Below are 20,191 nucleotides of genomic sequence, written 5' to 3' on the forward strand. Positions count from 1 at the left end.
TCATATCATATTACATTTTGAGCCCAAAGGTAAGAATTAAGTCACTGGCCCCACTCTCAGACTTAATTCTACAAACCTTTAGTAAGCTTTTTAGTGATTTAGCCCATTTCTTTAGCTTTAACTCAGCCTTCTAATAAGTCATTCTTCTGATAACATTGTCAGGATTTGAACATTTTCGTCACCCCAGAAAGAAGCCCCAGACCCATTACAGTCACTGCCCGCATCCCCTTCTCCCAGTCCCTGACCACCACGACTCTGCCTTTTGCCCCTATGGCAGATTTGCCATACAGAAGCTGTATTAATACAGAAGCTGTATTAAAAGAAATAAAACAAAAATTGAACACACTAATATGCAGATATTATTTTAAGATTTCTAAATCATGAAAACAGTAGATACAGAAATTTATACCATGCCAAGGAAATTAAGACAGTGCTGTACTGATCCATTTATTCATAATGTTTAGAATATAATGTAAGTAGGGGAAATGCAAACCTATAAAAACAATGGATCTAAACCACAGAAAATCCACACCAGAGCAAATCAGAGCCACAGTGAGAGACCTCTCCACCCACTAGAATGGGTATCGCCAAAAGACCAACAGTAACAGCTGTGCACAAGGATGTGGAGAAACTGGAACCCCCATACAGGGGACCCCCATACAGTGCTGGTAGACACATAAAATAGTGAAGCTAATTTGGATATCAGCTTGGCAGTCCCTCCAAAAGTTAACTTAGAGTTCCCATAGGACCCAGCAATTCTACTCCTAAAGTACATACCCAATAGAACTAAAGACACATTTCCAAGGCCGGGTGTGGTAGCTCACGCCTGTAATCCCAACACTTTGGGAGGCCAAGGCGGGCAGATCACCTGAGGTCAGGAGTTCAAGACCAGCCTGGCTAACATAGCAAAACCCTGTCTCTACTAAAAATACAAAAATTAGCCAGGTGTGGTGCTGTGCGCCTGTAATCCCAGCTACTCGGGAGGCTGAGACAGGAGAATCACTTGAACCTTGGAGGCAGAGGTTGCAGTGAGCTGAGATCGCACCACTGCACTCCAGCCTGGGCAAGAGAGTGAGACTCTGTCTCAAAAAAGAAAAAGACAAACACATTTCCATACCAAAAATTTGTTTATGAAGATTCCTACAAGCATCATTCGTAATAGCCAAAAAGTGGAAATGACCCAAACTTCCATCAGACTGATGAATGGATAATAAAATGTGGTCTATCCATATAATGGAATATTCTTCAGCCATATAAAGAAACGAAGTTCTGATACATGCTACAACATGGATAAACCTTGAAAACACACGCTGAGTAAAAGAAGTTCAGCACAAAAGTCCACATATTACATGGTTCCATTTATATGAAATATCCACAATAGGCAAATCTGCCATAGAGGCAAAAGGCAGAGTCGTGGTGGTCAGGGACTGGGAGAAGGGGATGCAGGCAGTGACTGTAATGGGTCTGGGGCTTCTTTCTGGGGTGACGAAAATGTTCTGGAATTAGATCATGGTGACAGTTGCACAACTCTGTGAATATATTTAAAAGCACTGAATTGTATTCTCTAAAAAGGTAAATTTTGTAGCACGTAAACTGTAAAATTATATTACAATTATATATAACATATATAATTGTAATATAATATAGAATATATAATTGTAATATAATTACATATTATTTGCTATATATCTAGTAATATAATACATAAATATATATTATAATGTTATTGTACTACAATTATAATATATAATACTATGGTTCTGACATTCAGATACTACTCAGCCTTAACAAGCCACTTCTGAGCCTGTTCCTCACCTATAAAATGGCAACAATAATAACAACTTTGCTGAGTTGTAAAGAGAGTGGCAATTTACCTAAAATACTTTTACATGGTAGATTCTCAAGAAGTGGTGGCTATAATAGTAATAATTATTCAACTAACTCTTGAGTCTGCAAGGCAATGGAATGAAAGGTATTTAAGTCAATGAACTACTCTTATACGCATGAGCCCTTTATTTTATTCTTCTCTTTTCTTGCCTCCATAGTTCTCTGCTGGAGTCTAAGACATTGCTAAGCACATAATAGAATACTGTTATTTGAGAAATATGAAACTAAATGATCTTTTGTCTCAAGTTCTCCTACATTTGGGGGCAAGACTTCAAAGTAGCATTCTTTTTTTTTTTTCCCCCGAGATGGAGTCTGGCTCTCTCGCCCAGGTCAGAGGGCAGTGGTGCGATCTTGGCTCACTGCAACCTCCGTCCCCGGGGTTTAAGCAATTCTCCTGCCTCAGCCTCCCAAGTAGCTGGGATTATAGGTGTGTACCACCACGCCCGACTAATTTTTGTGGCTAATTTTTGTATTTTTAGTAGAGACAGGGTTTCACCAGGTTGGCCAGGCTGGTCTGCGAACCCCTGACCTTGTGATCTGCCCACCTCGGCCTCCTAAAGTGCTGGGATTACAGGTGTGAGCCACCGCACCCGGCCCAAAGTAGAATTCTTAATTGTTCTCTAATTGTTCCTACCAGTATGAGGCTTGGCATTGTTCCCTAAAGAACAAAAGCTCATTTATTCATCGGGTATTTACTCAGTACCTCCTATGGGCCAGCCATTGTACCGAGTGCTGGGATACAAGGGTGACCAAAAGTGATCTGATAGCATATGTTGCATACTGGGAGGAGACAATATATCAGACAAATAAATATGTCATTGCAAATGTGGTGTGTCATATAAAGGGCTTCTCAATCTTTTTTTTTTTTTTTTTAATGAAAACTGCCTACATATGCCCCAGTTCAGATAGATTTTATCTGGTAATTTCTTTCCCAAATCTTTTTTTTTTTTTTTTTGAGACGGAGTTTCACTCTTGCTGCCCAGGCTGGAGTGCAATGGCGCAGGCTCGGCTCACTGCAACCTCCATGTCCCAGATTCAAGCCACTCTCCTGCCTCAGCCTCCCAAGGAGCTGGGATTACAGGCACCCACCACTACATTCAGCTAATTTTTACATTTTTAGTAGAGACAGAGTTTCACCATGTTGGCCAGGCTGGTCTCAAACTGCTAACCTCAGATGATCCACCCACTTCGGCCTCCCAAAGTGCTGGGATTACAGGCGTAAGCCACTGCGCCCGGCCTCTTTCCCAAATCTTTATGAATCACTTTAACTATCAGTCAGAGTTCCTGATCAACAAAAGATCTCACTGTCCTTCAACAGCCAATATCATTCTGCATAGAGGGAAGAAGTCTAACGTTCGGTTGACTTACAGAGCTGCAAGCAAGTAAATGCGCACTTTCCAGGAGGTTTCATTTCTGTTGTTTTTATTTTAAGAGTTTACAGACTCCTGGGCCATCTTCATGGATTCGTGGTTCTCAAGGTTGACCACCCATCAGAGACCCCTGGAGGGGCTCGTTAAACCACAGACTGCTGGTCACCACCCCTTGAGTTTCCGAGTTGGTCTAAGGAGGGGCCAGAGAATCTGTATTTTGTACAAGTTCCCTGACAACACTGATGCTGGTCCAGGTACTAGAATTTGAGAACCATCACACTATACAGGCAGAGCATATGCTTCAGTAAAGTCAACGTCAGAAGGAAGCTTTTAGGTTACCCAAGCCAACCTCCTCAAGGAGCAGATGAGAACCTGAGCCCCGAGAGGAGAACCACCTCTGTCGAGGTCAAAACTGAACAAGTATGGTAGGCCCCTAACTCCCAGGTCACCAGTTTTCCTGTTCCACAACCTCCCAGCCAGTCAACCGCCTTCTGTTGAGCCCCAGAAGACATTCCCTTCTCATTGGATTCTGATGTAAACTCGTGGTCAAAAACACCAGAGGCATGAAATGATATCATGTCTTGGATTTACTTTAAAGTGATCCGAAAGGGTTGTGGTGTGGGGAGGGAGGAAACACAAGAAACAAAATTGAGAAAATCTTCACAATTGCTGAAGCTGAATGATGAACACAGAGGCTCACAATCTTTCTATTTTTGGACACGTTTTGGACATGTTTGAAATTTTCCATAATCAAAAAGAAGTTATCGGAATCAGTTGGATCAAGATTTGTCATTGCACATTTCTGAAGGGCTTAGTCTCTCACACTACCCCTAAAATATACCCTCTCCCTCAGGAAAACAGTGTGTTTTGAACATCTATGGCTTGCCAAGCCTTGGCTGGGCACTGAAGGGATGCAGACAAAGTTAAGACATAAATATCTGTTCCTAAGAAGCCTATAATTTGATGGCATAAATAAAATGCAAGCATTGTGCTACAGGTTGAACAGTGGCATCAGAGACAGTTAAGAGTCAGCTAGATTATATCCACTGAGACCAAGAGGACTGAGGCAAGACTTCATCTCTTTTCATTTCATGTCCCTGAAGTTCAATATTTTTGTCACTTCCTAAGAGCAGCCAAGTTTGAGAAATGTGTACTACCATCAATCAATGACGTTTTACCAAATTAGAAAGAACAGTAAAAGTACAAATGATAGGCAAAGCTCAAGCATCCACTAGAGAAATACTAAAATTACAATTTATCAACACAATAGACTATGAAATTGTTATTTAAAATAATAATGTCAAACAAATATTGAAATAAGCAATGTCCATAATATATTACATTAAAATGAGATATAAAATTATATCATATAATATAATTTTAACTAACTTTTAGAAGCATATAGAATTTCATTTTTATAACAGGAAAAAATAGACCAAAGTGTTCAGAGTAATTATATCTAAATCATAGATTTCTGTGGTTTTTGTTTGTTTGTTTGTTTGTTTTTCCGAGACAGAGTTTCGCTCTTGTTGCCCAGGCTGGAGTGCAATGGCGTGATCTCAGCTCACTGCAACCTCCACTTCCCGGGTTCAAGCGATTCTCCTGCCTCAGCCTCCCAAGTAGCTGGAATTACAGGCACACACCACCACACCTGGCTAATTTTTGTATTTTCAGTAGAGACTGGGTTTCACCACATTAGCCAGGCTAGTCTCGAACTCCTGACCTCAGGTGATCCACCCACCTCAGCCTCCCAAAATGCTGGGATTATAGATATTGGGATTATAGGCATCAGCTACCACGCCTGGCTGTTTTTTCTTTGTTTTTTTTTAACTCTTCTGTATTTTCTTAAATTTTATGTCACATATATATATTACTTCTATGAGAGCCTTCCCCTTCCTTTCTAGTGCAATTAGCTTTAAAGTACTACAATTAGGCTGGGCGAGGTGGCCTGTAATCCCAGTGCTCTAGGAGACTGAGACAGGAGGATTACTTGAGGTCAGGAGTCTAAGACCAGCCTGGGCAACATAGTGAGACCTCGTCTCTACAAAAATTACAATTGAAACTAAATTGTTTTAAAAAGTACTACAATGTATGTGTATGTCCAGAAACTGAACCGATAGATTCCAAGACTCTCCATTAAGGCAGTGTAAGAGCCGAGAGGGTTAACTGCCTGGAGTCATTATGAAGGAATTACAGGTCACCCTGGATGCTCTGGAACAGCTAGCCCAGAGTTCTATGAACTGCCCAAAGTCAGCCCTAATGGTTAGTTGCCCCCTCAAAAGCCCTAAGTGCTTCCTTTCCAAGTCTGGAACAGAGAATGCTAGAAGGAGAAAGGTGAGATTATTCAAAGCAAGTTCCTGTCACCAGCCCATCCCACAGCCTTTCCTTTAAATGTCCTGGTCACTCTCAATCCTGATTATGGTGCCTGGGCATGGGTAGCATGCGGGGGCTTGGCCTCCCTCTTTATGTTATACTTATCTTCTTCCCATCCTGATTTTCTAACCATTCATTAGCTCTACTTTGAAATAGCCTCAGAACACTCTGGAATCTCTAAATAATTCAAATTTTGAATCCCCAAAGTGAACACAGTTTTCTTTAAAAGGGGGTTTCTAATGTCAAGTAAAATGATAGTACTAGAATGAACATCTATAATGCCACAGGTATTCAATAAATTGCTTACTGAATGAAAGAAAGAGTGATCAACTTCGTACCAAGCATAGAAACCTTTTAGACAGGCTGTTTGAGATCAAAACCTCTATTGAAAGTGACAAGGGACAAACACAGATGTTTCAAATGCAGCTTCCCGATGAGTGCAGTGACTCTCGCCTGTGATCCCAGCACTTTGGGAGGCTGAGGTGGGTGGATCACTTGAGGCCAGGAGTACAAGACCAGCCTGGCCAAGATTGTGAAACCTTATCTCTACTAAAAATACAAAAATTAGCTGGGCATGGAGGTAACACCTGGGATCCCAGCTACTCAGGAGGCTGAGGCACAAGAATCACTTGAACCCAGGAGGCAGAGGTTGGCAGTGAGCTGAGATTGTGCCACTGTACTCCAACTTGGGTAAAAGAGCAAGACTCTGTCTCAAAAAAAAAAAAAAAATATATATATATATATATAAAATAAAATAAATGTTGCTTCTAATTACCTACCCAGCAAAAGATTTCAGGTATTGGTCCAATTGGTTATCTTCATGAATCAATCATTTTAAACCACCAATAAATCATTTAAACCATCTGCAGGCCGGGCGCGGTGGCTCACGCCTGTAATCCCAGCACTTTCGGAGGCCGAGGCGGGCGGATCACGAGGACAGGAGATCGAGACCACGGTGAAACCCCGTCTCTACCAAAAATACAAAAAATTAGCCGGGCGCGGTGCCTGTAGCCCCAGCTACTCAGGAGGCTGAGGCAGGAGAATGGCGTGAACCCAGGAGGCGGAGCTTGCAGTGAGCAGAGATTGCGCCACTGCACTCCAGCCTGGGCAACAGAGCAAGACTCCGTCTCAAAAAAAAAAACAAAAAAAAAAAAACCATTTAAACCATCTGCAATAACAAGAAAGGCCAAGACGGAATTTAGTTTCAGCCTCAGCTTTTTTCACCCCCTGCTCCGTGCAGTGAAGTGCAGTGGCACGATCATAACTCACTGCAGCCTCGAACTCCTGGGCTCAAGAGACCCTCCCAGCTTAGGCTCCAAGTGCTAGGACTACAGGCATGTGCCACCACACCCCGCTAATTTTTTTCTTTCTTTTTCTTTTCTTTTTTTTTGGAGAGATGAGAGTCTCGCTATGTTGCCCAGGCTGGTCTCGAACTCTTGGCCTCAAGCAGTCCTCTGGCCTTAGCCTCCCAAGTAGCTGGGATTACAGGTGTGAGCCGTGCCTGCCTCCTGAGTTAACTTCTTACTCAAGAAAGAATGCTTGTCCCTGAAAGAACAGCAGAATGCCTCGTGTACTGCAGTTGAGAACTGGAAATGCCACAGATAACACTGCAAACTTTAAATGAACCAGATTTTGGCATGAAGAAAGACCTTAGAAAGATCTCCTCCCCTGTGTTCTGTTTAATTGTTTCACATTTTAAATTTGGTTTTTGTTTCCTAGAAACAAACTTTTCTGAGAAAGCACCAGAAACAGTGGTCTGGAAACAATGGATTGCTTATGAACAATTCTGCAAATCTGCCCAGAGATTTAAGAAATCCTAAGAGGATCGAGAAGTGTAATTCTAATTGGCCTTTAAAACTCCCAATAACAAAGTGCTACAAACCAGGCGGCATGACGACAATATTTATAGAAGATGGAGTTCAGAATCCCCATGTCTAACTCCCAGGTTAAATGCAGAAATTAAAGTGTTCTCACTGGGAATAAAAGAGTGTTTATTCAAGCTAAATTTACACATTTATTGTTTTAAAGGGATAATAAAAAGTCTTTCAATCCCTGAAGTAACACTTAACTCTCTAATAAAAGTTTATTAAAGAAAAGCTTCAGTATACAAAGTAAGTAGTTCTTTTTTGCAGGTCCTCAAGACCAGGGATCAAAAGAGAGTTGACAGCAAAATGGCCCGGAGTCCCTCCGCATGAATGGCGGCTCTCCCAGTCTCCAGCTGCCGGCGCCCTGGTGGCCGGGCCACACGCACACACACACACATATACACACACCTTTTTGTACTTCGGGGAAGCAGCCTTTGTTCCCAGGACCCAAACTGGGATACAGTTAGGAAGTCCCCACCTCCCCTGAACCATCCTCTTCAAGTGCAGGGACCCCTAAACCACCGTCCCAGAGCCACTCAGGAAAGATACCCCAAAATTTTCTCCCGGGTCCCAAGTGCTGGGGACATGTGGCTGCCACTCTGGGCTCCAGACAGTCTCCCTAAACACAGAGGCAGAGGCAGATACACACACACACACACACACACACACACACACACACACACACACACCCCCTTGCAATACCGTCACTGTTCACAGCTCCCACCTACCAAGCGCTCACCATGTGCCAAGCGCCAGGAGCCTCGCGTGCTCTCTCTCTCTCACACACACACACGCGCACACCGATACACGCGTACACATGCACGCAGGCACAGGCGCACTCATACACGCACACACGTGCGCACACGCACACCCATACACGCACACGCACGCCCATACACGCACGCACACCCCTACACACTCACGCGCGCGCACACCTATACACGCGCACACACTCACGCACAAGCGCACAGCAGCGGCAGCACCCAGGTCCCTAGACGCTGCCAGGGCGGATCCCGGACACCTCCCACCTCCTTCCCCGGACCAGGGTCAGGAAGTGCCCGCGTCCGGCGGGGCGCACCTTCCCTGCCCGGCGCCGAGTGCCCGCCCCGCGCCCCCGCCCCGCCCGCGGCCGCCCGGAGGTACCGCTCCTACCTCCGGCCCTTTGTCCTCCGGCCGCCGCGGCCCCGCTCCCGAGCGCCCGCCGCCGACGGAGGCCAGCCCAGCCTCCAGGCTGCGCTCGCGGCCGCAGCGCCAGGCCCCGCAACCAGACCTGGCCCCGGCCCCGGCCACGCCGCGGGGCGCTCGGCAAAGCCCGGATCTCCGGAGCCGCGGCCAGCGCGGAGGACTCGACCCCTGACACCGGCCGCCCCCTGCGGTCCACTTCTCCGGGTCTTCGGGGCGGCCGCGGAGGAGGGCCGGGCGGTGGGCTTGGCCGCCCCAGGACCTCCGCCGGGGAAGGGTCGGGGGAGGGCGCGGGGCCGGAACCCCCAGCGGCGGCCGGCGATGGGTGGAGGTGACAGGGACAGAGGGGAGCCCCTCGCGCCCTCCCACCCGGTTTCGCGCTACGGGCCTGGAACCCCAGTCTTACCCTGTCCCGCCCGCCCTCCTCCCCAACAAAGACGCGCTCCCCCACTCCCGCGCCCGGCTCTCCGCGTCCCAAGGAAGGTCGCCGCGCGGGGCCGCCCCGCCCGCTGACCCTGCCCTGGCGGCTGCCGGGTCCCTTCCCGCGCCCACCTGCGTGGGTTCAGAAAGATGGAAGGAACCTCGCACCTGAGTGCCCAGCCCCGGGCTCCGTGCGCCGTCTGCGCTCAGCAGTGTCGCCGTCCTCCTTCCTCTTACGGGGGCCGCCCTCCCTGCAGCAGCCCCGTCCCACCCCCGGGCCCAGGCACCCCGACATTCCCGCGGGGCCACACTGGACACCCCCTCGGGTGACAGGGCACTTAGCGGGGAAGAAGATCTGGACAGAGGTTGGGAAACCCCTCGGAGGACCGAGGTCATTTTGTCGCTTGGGAACGCAGGCGCCCAGACGGGGCACGGCGAGGCTGTGAGGCAGCAGGAGTGGAGCCCAGGCTTCCCGACAACTCCACCCCAGGGGCCCCCGGACCCCCACGCTCGGCCGCCGGGACTGAGCCCGACCGAGCGCGGTGACCGCGGGAACCCGCCGCCCTCTCCCCACCGCCGCCGACCGCTCAGGACGCGGAGATTGGGGGATCCGGTCCCCAACAGCTGAGGTCGGCGAGCGGCCCATGAGGGGCCCAGCCTGAGGTCGAGAGAGGAAAAGGAAGATTCTGGAACGATGGACCCCTGCAGGTGGAACCTGGCCAGCTTTTCCTGGTGACAGCCAAGTCGGAAAAAATGAGTGAAGGAGGGAAGAAATGAACAAACCTCAAATGAGTCCCTCAGTCCTCACTGGCGGCTGCTGCTGAGGTGGCCCCCAGCGAAGAAGGAAGCTGAAACAAGAAACAAAGAGAACTAGAGATTTCTCTTTTTTTCTTTTCTTTTTTTTTCTCTCTCTCTCTTTTTTTAATGAAAAGACAGGCCCCTGTGTTTTCAGGAGGCCGCCAGAGACAGAACTGGAGTCAGAAAACCGTCCCTGGGCCCCCTGCCACTCACCCCCAGGACCCACAGTGGGGCCTTGGGCCTAACAGCCACTGTCTTTGAAAACACCCTGAAAAGTCACAGTTCACGAATGTGGACGGTTAAACAAAAGAAGCGGGGAGTGATAGGCCCCAGCACCTGCCAGCACACCGTAGGTCCTCAGTAAAAGAGGAGCGTGAGTGAACCCCTGCAGCTCGCCATACTCTGATTGGCAGCACTGTCATTTTCCTTTTCTCATCATGAAATAGCTCGAAGACCCGCATTTGACTTTTCTCATTGTGAAATTTTCAAACACGCTAAACTAGGAGAGTGATGTAAAGAGCCCATGTGCTCAAGAACCAGCCAATCCTAACATCGGGCCACACTTGCTTCAAATGTTTAAGGCATGAATATTGCAATACAGTTAAAGCCCCTGGAAGCCTTCCTCACGTCACCCCGAGTACTCTTCCAAAGCATCCCATTCCTGTTTTTATACTATTACTGCATATGCGTGTGTTCATAAGTCATATAGAAGATTTTTACAACTTCCTGTGTGTTCCTATTTCATTCTGTAACCCGGTCGGTTTGTCTTTTTTGCTCAAGATTATAAGATCCATCTGATCATCCATATAGCTCTAGTTTATTCATTTTAACTATTAAATAGTATTCCGTTGTATTGGTAGGGCACAAGTCATATATACATTCTTCTGTTGATAGACATTGGAGTTGAGATTATAAACAAGACTGCAGTGAGCATTATTGAACTGCGTTTATCTTTCTAGGGTATAGCTCATTTCAGCCACTCTAGTAAAAACATGTGCAGAATAATGATGTTGAATTAACATTAGCCCAAATGTCTGCTCTATGGCTTGGGTTACTTACTGTAATTGCTAAAGCAATAATCACTGTGAAAAATGTCCTTACATTTTTTCCTCTTTACGTTTTGACAGCTGTGTCTTACCAAGCAGATAAAATCTCATAGAACAGAGGTCAGCAAATTTTTCTTAAACGGCAAGAGGTCAATATTTTAGGCATTGCCTTCTAGGAGGCAGAGTTGAGGCTTACATAACCATTTAAAATGTAACTTTTTTTTTTTTTTAGAGATAGGGGTCTCACTCTGTCACCCAGGCTGGTCTGGATCTCCTGGCCTCAAGTAATTATCCTGCCTCAGCCTCCCAAAATGCTGGGGTTATAGGCATAAGCCACTGCCCCCCACCTAAATGTAACCTTTTAAGAATGTAAAAATATACTTACTTGGCTCGTGGACTGTAAAACAAAAATAAAAAGCTAAAGTTAGTCAACTGAATGGATTTGGCCCCTGGGCTATAGTTAGATTTCCCACTCCTGCTATAGAAGAATTCATTACATAAATGAATTCCTTTCTTTAAATAGGCGATCACTTTCAATCATGACAAAAGTGTAATTTGGCTCAACAGAAGAATCAAAATGAATATGATGCTACATTGAGGGAAAAATTCCTAGGAAGATGTCCCATACCTTAACTAGTTAATACAATGACTTTGAGAGAAACCATTTAATCCTATTTTTGAATAACTATAATGAATTTTAGAAATGCATAAACTCCTACCAACTAAGAATTCATTAGTTGGTAGAGCTAATTAATGTAATTATTTTCTCAGCTAAGAAAAGAAATGAGATTCGATGAAAAAGTTGTTTATTTTCTTGTTTAATGAATCACCTCCCCGCTCCTAGTTCATTGATTTAAATACAAGCACACAAGTACAAATGATTATGTTTTTCCTGGAACCTGACCCACTTGTTTTATGTCTTTATTGAACTTGAACCAAAACTTGAAAAAGTCATTTCAAGATATTTTCTTAAATGAGCTGAATTAGGCTGGTTTAAAATGTTGACAAGAATGGGGCCAAGCTAAAAAACTTTGGTGGCCAACCTGTAACTTGCAAAGGAGCCGTCTCTCTCCAAGCCCATTCAATAAGCAGAGGCCTTCCCCAAAAACAGCGGGGTGGACAAAGCAGTTAGACGTGGCTCTCTTCTGGCCTTTGTGTCTTTGCCAGCATTATCCTGAAGAATTTCTCTCTCTCTCTCTCTCTCTCTCTCTCTCTCACGCACACACACATTTTTCTCTCCCACACACACACACAATTTTCTCTCCCTCACACATACACATTCTTACACACATTTCCCCCTTATGTGTCTTACGTGACTGTGCATGTGCTATGCATGTTGATTCCTTACATATATCTACTTCCTTAAATGCACGCAGTACTCGTGCTTCAAGCATACACATGGCTCTTTTTCACACATATCCATACTCTCACACACAAACATGCCTTGTCACACAAACAGTTCTCTGCTGGATACATGTGTTCTCTTTGCACCTATATTTCTGTTTTGTGCAGACCCAACACTTCTCATACCTTTTTCTTTCTACCATCCACACATTTTCACACCCCTTCACCCAGCTTGCTTAAATTGTCCCAAAATGTGGATGGGAAGGTGCATTCGTTTGCTAGGGCTGCTATAAGAAAGTGCTCCAGACAGAGGGGCTTAGACAATAGAAATCTATTGTCTCCCATCTGGAGGCTAGAAGCCCAGCATTGAGATGTGAGCAGGTTGGTTCCTTCCCGTGGCTGTGAGGGAGGATCTGTCCCAGACTTCTCTTCTTGGCTTGTAAATGGCTTTCTCCCTGAGTCTCTCCACATTGTCTTCCTTCTATACAATTTTTTTTTTTTTTTTAGACTGAGTCTTCACTCTGTCAGCAAGGCGGCAGTGCAGTCGCATGATCTCAGCTCACTGCAACCTCCGCCTCCCAGGTTCAAGTGATTCTCCTGCCTCAGCCTCCTGAGTAACTGGGATTAGGCATGTGGCACCAAGCCCGGCTAATTTTCATATTTTTAGTAGAGACAGGCTTTCACCTTGCTGGCCGGGCTGGTCTCAAGCTCCTGACCTCAGGTGATCCACCCGCCTCAGCCTCCCAAAGTGCTGGGATTACAGGCGTGAACCACCATGCCTGGCCCTTCTATGCAAATCTGTGTCCAAATTTCCTCTTGTTATAAAGACAAACCAGTCATTTTGGACAGGACCCGCCCTAATTACTTCATTTTAGTTTGATCACCTCTGAAAAGATCCTCGCTCCAAATAAGGTCACATCCTGAGGTACCAGTTAGAACTGCAACATATGAATTTTGGAAGGGTCCTGGCACAAATAGGACACAATTTGACCCGTAGCAATAAGGTTCGGGTTTGGCTTGTTTCTGAGTGAGGTTTAGACCAGAAATACTAAACTCCATTTTGATCAGTAGTAAATCTGAAGACTAGATGTGGCAATTCCTCATTAGAAACCTTGAACTCAAATCCAACTGCACCCCTGTCCCCACCAAAAGAGGGGGTAAGGGAGGGGATAAGATCCTCACCCGGATCTTATCAGGAATATTGGTCACCCAAAATTCAAGGGCTCCATTCAATAGACTCCCTAAGGTGAAAGTGCGCCACCTGGTGGAGAGCACTTTGAATTCACTACACATTTGCAAATGATAGACCAGCTGGTAACAGCACTACCAAAAGCATCTTGGTTGACATTAAATATTAGATAAAACAGAGGAAGGAATCAGAGGGGCAAAATGAATTTGATGCAACCAATATAGTTCATGGGGGTAGTGCATGAGACGTGAACATTTAAATAGAACATTTAATAATCAAGAAGACATTATCTAACAAACTAGATAGTATTTGCATAGAATTCAAGAATAGAAGGTAGTAATTCACCTCTGATGGAGCTTTCTTTAAAAATCTGGGTGCAGTGTGGGTGCACGCTAGACCTGGGCTCCCAATAACCAAAGAAGATGAAATTATATAAATGTTTGAATGGGAAGATACTCTGTTGTTCCAATAACATATATAGAAATACACCTTTCTGTCAGGTGTGTAGCAACATATAAGGACCACCTTCTTGATCTCTACTGGCAGTTACAGAACAAATTACATAGGACAAGGAAACGCAAAGGGTAGAAAACAATATCACAGTGGATGTCTGTACCCATCACACTTAACCTCGTCATCCGATTTCTCTATTTCTCCAAAGAACACCTCTTGGGTGTTCATTCTTCAAGACATGTGATAGTGTGTAATATACACGAGGTACATTATATACATGTTTTGTTGTGTGTTTGTTGTTTTCTGAGACAGATTCTCACTCTGTCGCCCAGGCTGGAGTGCAGTGGTGGCATCATGGCTCACTGCAGCCTTGGTCCCCTGGGCTCAATAGATCCTGCCACCTCAGCCTCCCAAGTAGCTGGGAGTACAGGCATGCACCACCGCATCCAGCTAATTTTTGTATTTTTTGTAGATATCGGGTTTTGCCTTGTTGCCCAGTCTGGTCTCGAACTCCTGGCTCAAGCGATTGGCCCGCCTCAGCCTCCCAAAGTAATCCCAAGTAGCTGGGATTACAGGCATGAGCCACCACACCCAGCCTATATACATATATAATATACTTGAATGATTGTAATGTGTCCCAAAATTCATATATACATTTCAGTACCATGTCAGACTTTAAGCTAAAATGATTGAAAACCTTTCATAGCACCAGCAAAGAAAACTACTGTTCTGGCAGTTAGCAGCCTTTCGATATAGAGCTCCTTTCTATCCAAAAGAATGAGGATTCTTTTGTTGGAGAAATGTGTTAATACAAATGAACAATGCTGTTTCTTAAAAGCTGTGTGAAAATTTATTTGCTTTATCATAGTTCCACACCTTTATCTCTTGCTAGAAAGAGTTAAGGTAAATTGGTAGGATAATCTATGGAGGACAATTTGGCAATTGCCAATGATCAAAATCACCAGTGCATGTATCTCTGACCTGGTAGTTCACTTCCAGCCATTTATCTTTTAGAAATATTCAACCTTAAATGAAGTAACATCTGCACAAGATTATTCTATATTCAGTGTTATTTATAGTAGCAAAATATTGGAAATAACCTAAGTGTCCAGTCTTGGGGTACAGCATGGGTAATTTATGGTATATACACACAATTCAATACTGTGAAGACATAAAAAAGAGTAAGAAAGAGCCGGGTGTGGTGGCTCATGCCTGTAATCTCAGCACTTTGGGAGGCCAAGGCAGGCTGATCACCTGAGGTCAAGAGTTCAAGACCAGCCTGGCCAACATGGTGAAACCCTGCCTCTACTAAAAATACAAAACTTAGCAGAGTGTGGTGGTGGGTGCCTGTAATCCCATCTACTCAGGAGGCTGAGGCAGGAGAATCGCTTGAACCCAGGAGGTGGAGGTTGCAGTGAGCCAAGATTACACCACTGCACTCCAGCCTGGGCAACAAAAATGAAACTCCTTCTCTAGAAAAAAAAAAAAAGAGTAAGAAAGGTATTTATTGCACTGACAGAGAGCAATCTGCAAGGTATTTTGTTAGGTTGAAAGAAGGAAAAAAAATACATTACTAGTGTGCTAAAAGGGGGAAGGATAACATAGATGAACATTTTTGCATAAATATTCTGCAAGAATATCCGAGAAACCAGCACAATGATAGTCTCCAAAGAGAGGACATTACTGCCAAGAGACAAGAGTGAAAGGGAGATTTTTCACTATTACTCTTTTGTGTCTTTTGAATTTTAAGCCATGTAAATATACCTCTTCCAAAAAAATTCAAAGTTTTTTTGTTTGTGTAATTTGCCTTGACCAAAATTTCTCCAAGGTCTAATGATATTTAAAATTTTTTGGTATCATGAGCCTGAAGCCAATATGATGTGATTATTCTCTGAGATTTGACTACTTTCTTTCTATTTTAGGAGAAGGTACTATAATTTTTTAAATTATGTAAATGACACATAACTACTTAGCAAAACAAAAGATTTTAAGCTTGTTGACTGTATTTCCTCTTTCAACACAATTAATTCAAATGAATTTTTGTAATATATAACCCTACCACAGAAAATGCAGAAGAAAAATTGAAATGATTCATCTGAATTATTACCAGTGAAATTTTGCTTTGGTAAATTTTTTTTTTTTTTTGAGACACGATCTCACTCTGTTGCCCAGGCTGGAGTGCAGTGGTGCAATCACGACTCACTGCAGCCTCAAACTCCTGGGCTCAATTGATCCTCCCACCTTACAGCCTCCCAAATAGCTGGGGACTACAGGTGTGTGCCACCATGCCTGGTTAATTTTTGTATTTTTTGTAGAGATGGGAGTCTTATTTTGTTGCCCTGGCTGGTCTTGAACTCCTGGGCTCAAGCAATCTGCCTGTCTCTGCCTCCCAAAGTGCTGGGATTACAGGTATGAGCCACCACACCCGGCCTGGTAAAATCTTTAACAAATTGGCCGGGCGCCGTGGCTCATGCCTGTAATCCCAGCACTTCAGGAGGCTGAGGCGGGCAGATCACAAGGTCAGGAGATCGAGACCATCCAGGCCAACATGGTGAAACCCTGTCTCTACTAAAAATACAAAAAAAATTAGCTGGGTGTGGTGGTGCACGCCTGTAATCCCAGCTACTCAGGAGGCTGAGGCAGGAGAATCACTTGAATCCAGGAGGCGGAGATTGCAGTGAGCTGAGATGGCGCCGCTGCACTCCAGCCTGGCGACAGAGTGAGACTCCGTCTCAAAAACAAAACAAAACAAAATCTTTAACAAATTATATTTGAACTCTGCAAATTTATACAAGATAAATTATCATCATTATCACAACTTGAGCACAAGTATTCCTGTTTTACTTACTATTTTCGTTTCTGAGAATTCCCAAGGCTAACTACTATTTTTTCTACAAAACAAAACTAATTTGAATCAATAGTATTTAAGCATTTCTAAAAAAATTATTATTCAGCATGTAATTCAAGCAGGAGGGAAAATAGAAGTTGCTAAACTTACCAATAATTTGATAGGGATGAATCAAAACAAAATCCTTTGTAATATTTACTTAGAAGATTTAAGACAAAACATTACATCTTGTCATCATGTTTTGCTTCATATTTCAAAGTCAGCATAGTTAGGATTCTCTTTTTCAAATTCAATTTAGTTATTTATAATGTAATGCACGTGTTGACAGTGAAACATCATTATTGTCATTTGCCCAGGTTTCTGGGGTCATCGAGCTACCTACAGGGAGGAAGCTTGGGTGCTAGCCTCATCTGGGGGTCCAGGGAAGGTTTCCCTGAGTGAATGATGTCCAAAATGAGGATAAGGAGTTTGCTAGAGGAAGCAGCAAAGGGATAATGTTTTAGGCAAAGAAAACATGAGAAGACTCAGTAGTGAGGAAAAGTTTTTGAGGAACTGAGTGAGTATTAGTGTGACTGGACCAGGGAGAGTGCAATGCACCAAGTAGTCCATGATAAGGTGATGGCCAGGGGCTCCTGAGTGTTCAGAAACAGCTGCAACCCTCCAGCAGCCAGCAGCATGATGGGGAGACCACCAGGCAGGCAAGCGGCCAGTTTACAGGGGAAAATACTAACAAGGAGTATAAAACAAGGTACACAACAGATTTCAATCAGAGAACGGATGAGGTCCGATCTGCATTTTGAGACGATTTCTCTGGCAATACAAAGTCAACAGCTGCAAAAAATAAAAGTAAAAAATAAGAAGAAGAAAAGAGAAGAAAAAAAGCAGCTCTTTGACAGTGACAGTGGAGGGCCAGTGGAGAGACCAAAGACAGGGAGATGAATTAGGAAGCAGCTGTGACAGTCCAGGAACAATGATGAGGAGGGCAGTAGCGGGCAGCGGGAATCGAGGGCGAGGAGGAGGCTGAAATGCTTTTTGGAGGCAGAGCTGACAAGCCCCCACGCCCACCCCATCCCTTCCCTTTGTCACCCTCTCATTGGAGTTCACTGAGGCAGACAGCAATAGCTTATCTTTCCCGCAGCTCTTTGTGGACAGGCTGTCATGGGGATTTGCTGTCGTGGGTGTATTTGACTACAGGGTTACCTTTTTGTTTTCTTTCCAACGCAGGAGGCAGATACTGTTGCTAAGTGCAGAGACTGAATCCATGTGCTGGGACCAATGAAAGCCTCCATGAGCTACCATCTTGGGAGCCCTCTGGATAGCCTGTCAAGTTCTGAACAAAACCTCAGGACAAAGCGTTCACCGCACTTCTCTTTGTTCCATTTGATGTCATTTTAGAAACATTCTTAGTCACTGGGGTAGAGAGCTTCAAGACTCGATTAGAAATGGCTCCTGTGAAACTGTGAAGCTTGCGTGACCATTGAAGACGGATTTTGCACTAGGGACTTGACACCTATTATCTCTCATACAACACAATTGCATGTATGTTTACCTTCAGTTTACAAATACGGACACTGAGAGTCCTAAAGATGAGGTTACCTGCCATGAGGGATAATTGGAGTTGGTGCTGGACACACTCCAGCCTGGGCTCATCTGCTCATGCCACTCCACCCTCCTCTTTCTGCATCCTCCCATCTCTTCCACACTCCTCTCCTGCCAAGTGTGTTTGTTCTGGGCCCTTCATAAAAGTTGGACTCATCTGGGAAGAATAAGACCAGCATTCAAGTGGCAGCTCTGATAGGGACCGTCTTATGGACATTAAGCAAGTCATTTGACCGCTGTTCTCAGTTTCCTCCTAATATGCTTTGGATTTGTGTCCCTGCCCAAGTCTTATGTCGAATTGTAATCCCCAATGTAAGAGGTGGGGACTGGGGAGATGATTGAATCATTGGGGTGGATTTCTCATGAACGGTTTAGCACCATCCCCTTGGGTCATTGGTGGGGAGTAAGGGGGGAGGGTAGAATTGGAGATTTGGGAGACATAGCAGGCAATCAGCACAGATTTATGGATGGGTGAATGGATGGCGAACAGTAGAGGGGACTGACCTGGGAAATGCTATAAGATTTTCATGCTGTTCTCATGACACTGAGTGTGTTCTCAGAAGATCTGGTTGTTTAAAAGTGTATAGTACCTTGCCCCTCACTCACTCTCTTTCTCCTGCTCTGGTCATGTGACGCGCCTGCTTCCCCTCACCTTCCGCCATGATTGTAAGTCTTCTGAGGTCTCCCCAGAAGCCAAGCAGAAGCCAGCACCATGCTTCCTGTACAGCCTGTGCCACCATGGGCCAATCAAACCTCCTTTCTTTATAAATTACCCAGTCTCCGGTATTTCTTTATAGCACTGTGAGAACAGACTACTACACCTCCCCTGTAAAATAAGAGGGTATACTCAACACCTCTTCCTGCTCTAAGGTTCTAGGACCCAGACTATTACATATTACAGAAAACTGATGGGGAACAATCCTTGCTGTCACTCTTTCTCCTTTGCCATGCTTCACTAGTGCCTCTCCCTATTCCAGTTATCATGGGAGGATGTGTACTTACAGATCCTGTGAGATAGCCACAGACAGGCACAGATAATCTCCTGTGAGGCCCCACAATCTTGTCATGTTTCCCAAGTCAGTCTCCTCTACTGTTCCCCATCCATCTGCCCATCCATAAATATGTGCTGAGCACCTGCTGTCTCTCAAATCTCCAATTCTACACTCTCCCCTTACTCTCAGCCAATGACCTTTGCTCCTGCCTCACAGAATAACTCCCTCAACTTCCTGCCAAAGTACCTTACAAATTTACCTGCATCTGCCCTTACACTTTTCTCCCCTCCTCCTGTCACTTGGGAGGTGGGGTCCTTTCTCTCACCTCCCATCCCCTCCTCCATTCGCTGTCTGCATCTCATCCCTGTCAGCATTCCCCAAGTGCTGGGATTACAGGCGTGAGCCACCATGCCTGGCCTAGGCCTTTAAATTGGGTGTTCCTCTGGGTTCCATCCTCTGGTTTTGCCCCACATTGCTTCACTCATGCTCCCTGAATGATCCATGCCTAAACTTCAAGCACCCAAATTGCCATCGTCAGGCCAAGTCTTCCCTCAAATACAAACAGCCTCCAAACTCTGTTCTTTCTATGTTTCCCTCTCTTGAGTCTATTCCCTCTCCATTTTCACAGTCCCAACACAGTTTGGCTATTTGTTCGGTGACTATGGCAGCATCCTAACCATTCTTCTTGCCTCCAGTTCGACTCCTGTTCCTATATTCTCTGCACCATCACCTCATCCACCTTTAACTATCAGAACAATCTGTAAGATCTAAGAATGCCTATGCTGGAGGGAGAGGTATAGATAGAGAGTTGGAACATCTCACAAA

At 45.0% G+C, this 20,191-nt stretch overlaps 1 protein-coding gene across 9 annotated transcripts in view; it reads right to left on the reverse strand.

Moving 5' to 3' along the window:
- The window catches only part of GREB1 (growth regulating estrogen receptor binding 1), a 161,376-nt gene extending 152,058 nt beyond the window's left edge, over nt 1–9,318 (reverse strand). For 7 of the 9 annotated variants that reach the window (XM_063648955.1, XM_063648958.1, XM_063648961.1 and 4 more), the window contains exon 1: nt 8,648–8,781. The gene's annotated coding sequence lies outside the window, so the exon portion shown is untranslated. Of the gene's footprint in view, nt 1–8,647; nt 8,782–9,265 lie in introns of those variants that run through there. The other 2 variants (XM_063648957.1, XM_054475734.2) reach the window with 2 other exon arrangements.
- Between the last annotated feature and the right edge of the window lie 10,873 nt (nt 9,319–20,191).

The sequence above is a fragment of the Pongo pygmaeus genome, chromosome 12 (assembly GCF_028885625.2).
Source record: "Pongo pygmaeus isolate AG05252 chromosome 12, NHGRI_mPonPyg2-v2.0_pri, whole genome shotgun sequence".
Lineage (NCBI taxonomy): Eukaryota > Metazoa > Chordata > Mammalia > Primates > Hominidae > Pongo > Pongo pygmaeus.